This window comes from Arachis hypogaea, chromosome 9 (assembly GCF_003086295.3).
Source record: "Arachis hypogaea cultivar Tifrunner chromosome 9, arahy.Tifrunner.gnm2.J5K5, whole genome shotgun sequence".
NCBI lineage: Eukaryota > Viridiplantae > Streptophyta > Magnoliopsida > Fabales > Fabaceae > Arachis > Arachis hypogaea.
Genome location: NC_092044.1, coordinates 72,805,732 through 72,811,376, shown reverse-complemented (window position 1 = coordinate 72,811,376; position 5,645 = coordinate 72,805,732). Strand labels below are relative to the sequence as shown.

The window sequence follows — 5,645 nt, the reverse complement described above, 5'->3', positions numbered from 1 at the left end:
TCATTCAACCAATCCTTGTGGGATTCGACCTCACTCTATTGTGAGTTTTTACTTGACGATAACCGGTGCACTTGCCGGAAGGAATTTTGCCGATTGTGCAATTTCCTAAAATCATAGCATCAAGGTTATGCTACATCAAGTTTATGGCGCCGTTGCCGGGGATTGGTTTTCGATTGACAATTCTCAAATTGGAAGTTAACTAGATTGAGCAATGTTGTTTTGTTTTGTTAATTTAGTTCAAGTTACTTGTTGAATTTTAATTTCTGCACTCTGTTATTTGCTTTTCTTTCTATTGCCTTTCATTTCAAGCAACTAACTCACTGACCCACTAACTATTTGAATTAATTCCTCAACTGCTCTAACCATACTCTTCCATTAACCAAGAGTATTCCACTTGTTTGTTGCTTGTGGTGTGTTCTTGTATGACAGGTAGGAGAGGAGAGACATCAACCCCTCCATATACCGAACCAGAGAGGACCCTTCATAGACTTAGAAGGGAAGCAAGAAGGAAGAGGGTACTGGGAGAAGAAGAATCTGAAGGAGAATCTGAGGACAACTTTGAGGAAGCTCTAGATCGCAACATGGATAGAGAAGTTCACAACCATGAGAGGGATGATGGAAACAATGCCATTCCTGAGAGAAGGGTTCTTGGTTCATACATAAACCCAACCTCTGGGAATTGTGGTAGTAGCATTCAGAAACCACCCATTCAGGCCAACAATTTTGAACTCAAACCACAGCTAATATCACTGGTGGAGAACCATTGTTCATTTGGTGGGAGTGCTAATGAAGATCCAAATCAACATCTCACCAAATTCCTGAGAATTTGTGACACAGTGAAGTCCAATGGAGTCCAGGAAGATGCCTACAAACTGCTCTTGTTCCCATTTTCACTTAGGGACAAGGCAGCTAAGTGGCTGGAATCATTCCCAAGGGACAGCCTAACAACCTGGGATGAGGTGGAGAGCAAGTTTCTGGCACGTTTCTACCCCCCACAAAAGGTCAACAGGCTTCGATCTGAGGTTCAGACTTTTAGACAACAGGATGGTGAGACTCTCTACGAGGCATGGGAGAGGTTCAAAGAGTTGACAAGGAAATGCCAACCAAACATGTTCCCTGACTGGGTGCAATTGCATATTTTCTATGATGGACTTTCTTATGAATCAAGGAAGGCTGTAGACCATTCATCCGGAGGTTCATTGAACAGGAAAAAGACTGTGGAAGAAGCCATTGAAGTGATTGAGACAGTGGCTGAGAATGAGTACTACTATGCTTCAGAGAGGCACAACACTAAGGGAGTGATGGAGCTGAACCATGTGGATACAATTCTAGCCCAAAACAAGGTGTTTGCCAAGCAACTAGCAGAGCTCACCAGGAAATTAGACACAAAGCAAGTGGCTGCACTACACACACAAGATCAAGAGGAAGTAAGCACTGAAGGAGGTGATTGGGAAGAGGCCAACTATGTGGGAAATCAACAAAGGCAACCATATGATCCACATTCCAACACTTACAACCCAGGATGGAAAAACCACCCAAACTTTGGGTGGGGAAATCAGCAAAGCCAACCACAAAACCACAAACCTTACAACCACAGCCAACATAACAATTCCACATACCAAAACTCCAACCAAAGAGCATACCAAGCCACACAAAACACTTACTCCCAACCACCATATCATGGCCAAAATAACCAACCTGCCCAACCTAATCCGAACCAACAATTTCAAGATCAATTAAACAGGATAGAAGGAATGCTTGCAACCATGAGTCAAGACATAACTGATTTGAAAGCTTTTAAGGAAGAAGTAAATTCTAACTTGCAAAACCAAGAAGCTGCCATCCAGAAGCTAGAAAATCAAATTGTGTATTTGTCTAAGCAAACCCCTGGGCCAAGCGTTTCTCATGCTGCCAAGGGTATTGCAAGGGAAGAATGTAAAGCCATAACACTCAGAAGTGGAAAGAAGCTAAGGGAGATCTCAAAGGAAACCACAGAGGATGAAGCAAAGGAAGATGTGGGAGACAAGGAACAGGGACAATCTTTTATACCATCTGCAACAAAAGAAAAAGAAAAAGAGGTCCTGAAGCCTTATACACCCAAAGTACCATATCCTCAGCGTTTGATGAAAAGTGAAAAGGATGGCCAATTCTCCAGATTCTTGGAGATTTTCAAGAAGCTTCAAATCAACATTCCTTTTGCTGAGGCAATAGAGCAAATGCCACTCTATGCAAAATTCTTGAAGGAATTAATGACCAAGAAGAGGAGCTGGAGAAATGAGGAAACTGTGTTGTTAACTGAAGAATGCAGTGCCATCATTCAACACAAATTGCCTCAGAAATTGAAGGATCCAGGCAGTTTCCAAATCCCCTGCATCATATGAGAAGTCATGGTGGAGAAGGCCTTGTGTGACTTAGGGGCCAGTATCAATTTGATGTCTCTAACCATGATGAGAAGAATGAAGATTGAAGAAGCCAAACCAACAAGAATGGCTCTCCAATTGGCAGATCGAACTTTTAAATTCCCTCATGGGATAGTTGAGGATTTGTTGGTAAAAGTGGGAGATTTTATATTTCCTGCTGACTTTGTGGTGTTAGATATGGAGGAAGAAGCTAAAGCTTCGATAATTCTGGGAAGACCATTCCTGGCTACTGCTGGAGCCATCATAGATGTCCAAAAGGGTGAACTCACTCTTAGACTACATGATGAGAAATTGGTGTTTAACGTATTCAAGGCAATGAGCTATCCATCAGAATCACTAAAGGAATGCATGAGGGTGGATGTAGTGGACATTGCAATACAAGAAACCTTTGAGGAAACCACAAGGGAAGTGGCAGAGGAGGAGTTCACCAAGGATATTGAAGTTAGTGACATCAAGGCTGCCGAAACAACCATGCCAAGCATGCCAGAGAAAGTGAAAGAAGAAAAGGAAGCACCAAAACCTGAGCTCAAAGCATTGCCCCCTAATCTCAAGTATGCATACTTGGGAAGTGATGAGAGCCATCCTGTTATCATTAGCTCTACCCTGAGCCAAGAACAGGAAGAAGAATTGATCAAGGTGCTACAAACTCATCAAGATGCCATTGGATGGACCCTAGCTGATTTGAAGGGGATAAGTTCATCCATATGCATGCATAAAATCTTGCTAGAAGAGGATGCTAGACCGTCCATTCAAGCTCAGAGAAGATTGAATCCCGTCATGAAAGAAGTGGTACAAAAGGAGGTCATGAAGTTATGGCAGGCAGGGGTAATCTACCCCATTTCTGACAGCCCATGGGTTAGTCCCATCCATGTAGTTCCCAAGAAAGATGGCATAACTGTGGTGCCAAATGAGAGGAACGAACTCATACCCACAAGAACTGTCACTGGGTGGAGGATGTGCATAGACTACAGGAAGCTCAATGAAGCCACCAGAAAAGATCATTTTCCACTCCCATTCATGGATCAGATGCTTGAAAGGCTTGCAGGACATGCTTATTATTGCTTTCTGGATGGATACTCAGGCTATAATCAGATAGTAGTTGATCCAAGAGATCAAGAGAAAACATCATTTGTTTGTCCATATGGGGTTTTTGCGTATAGACGCATGCCCTTTGGATTGTGCAATGCACCTGCAACTTTCCAAAGGTGCATGCTGTCCATCTTTTCGGACATGATCGAAAAGTTTATTGAAGTTTTCATGGATGATTTTTCTGTGTTTGGAAATTCTTTTCCTAGCTGCCTACACCACCTTGCCTTGGTGCTTAAGAGATGCCAAGAGACCAACCTAGTATTAAACTGGGAAAAGTGTCATTTCATGGTCACAGAAGGAATAGTCCTTGGCCATAAAGTGTCCAATAGAGGCATTGAGGTGGACAAAGCTAAGGTGGAACTCATTGAAAAACTACCTCCACCAAGTAATGTCAAGGCAGTTAGGAGTTTTTTGGGACACGCTGGCTTTTACAGAAGGTTTATTAGAGACTTTTCTAAAATAGCCAAACCCTTGAGTAACTTGCTTGTCTCTGATACACCTTTTGTATTTGATAAAAATTGCATGCTAGCCTATGAACTGTTGAAGCAAAAACTTTCCTCTGCACCTATCATTGCCCCACCTAATTGGAACTTACCTTTTGAACTGATGTGTGATGCATCAGACCTTGCTATTGGGGCAGTGTTAGGACAAAGGAAAGACAATTTGGTACATGTGATTTATTATGCCAGTAAGGTCTTGAATGATAACCAAAAGAATTACACAACCACTGAAAAAGAACTCTTGGCAATAGTCTTTGCATTTGACAAATTTAGATCATATCTCATTGGGTCTAAAGTCATTGTCTTCACTGATCATTCAGCTTTAAAATACTTACTTGCAAAACAAGAATCCAAACCAAGACTTATTAGATGGGTTCTTTTGTTGCAGGAATTTGACATTGAAATCAAAGACAAGAAGGGTGTAGAGAACAAGGTAGCAGACCATTTATCAAGGATACCATGTGAAGAAGGAAGCACACAAAGCACACATATAAATGAGTGCTTTCCTGATGAACAACTCATGGTAATTCACAAAGCACCCTGGTTTGCAGATATAGCAAACTTCAAAGCCACTGGGAGTTTGCCGTTGGAATTTAACAAGCATCAAAGGAAGAAATTGGTAAATGATGCCAAATACTTCATCTGGGACGAACCATACTTGTTCAAAAAATGTTCGGATGGCATACTAAGAAGATGCATATCAGAGGAAGAAGGAAGGGAAGTCTTATGGGACTGCCATGGCTCCACTTATGGAGGACATTTTGCAGGAGAAAGAACAGCAGCTAAGGTGTTGCAGTGTGGTTTTTATTGGCCCACGATCTTCAAAGATGCAAAGGAACTAGTGAAGCACTGCCATGAATGCCAGAAGGAGGGGAACCTGCCAAGAAGAAATGAAATGCCACAACAATTCATTCTGGAACTTGAATTGTTTGATGTATGGGGGATAGATTTCATGGGACCCTTTCCCACCTCATACTCAAATAATTACATTCTTGTGGTAGTAGACTATGTCTCCAAATGGGTTGAAGCAATAGCAACTCCAACCAATGATAATAAGGTGGTCATGAACTTCCTCAGAAAACACATTTTTTGCCGTTTTGGGGTTCCAAGAGCAATCATCAGTGATGGAGGAAGCCACTTCTGCAACAAACCATTAGAGGCATTGCTTCTAAAATATGGAGTCAAACATAAGGTAGCCACACCATACCATCCACAGACAAGTGGGCAAGCCGAAATATCTAATAGGGAACTCAAAAGAATCTTGGAAAAGATTGTGGGAGCTTCAAGGAAGGACTGGTCGATTAAGCTAGATGATGCTCTTTGGGCATATAGGACAGCTTTCAAAACACCAATTGGAATGTCTCCTTACCAACTAGTATATGGAAAGGCTTGCCATTTGCCACTGGAGTTGGAGCACAAGGCATTCTGGGCCTTGAAACTCTTAAACTTGGACAGCAAAGCTGCTGGAGAAAAAAGGATGTTGCAAATTCAAGAGTTGGAAGAATTCAGAGCTGAAGCTTATGAGAATGCCAAAATTTACAAAGAAAGAGCAAAGAAGAAGCATGACAGCAACATAGCCCCAAGGAAATTTGAAGAGGGACAAAAAGTATTGCTCTACAATTCTAGGCTGAAGCTA

The 5,645-nt window shown here is 41.9% G+C and overlaps 1 non-coding gene across 1 annotated transcript; it reads right to left on the bottom strand.

The window, feature by feature from the left end:
• Positions 1 to 1,007: 1,007 nt before the first annotated feature.
• Positions 1,008 to 1,111, bottom strand: LOC112714012 (small nucleolar RNA R71). The gene has a single exon (XR_003158969.1). It is a non-coding gene; the product is annotated as a small nucleolar RNA R71 (small nucleolar RNA).
• Between the last annotated feature and the right edge of the window lie 4,534 nt (positions 1,112 to 5,645).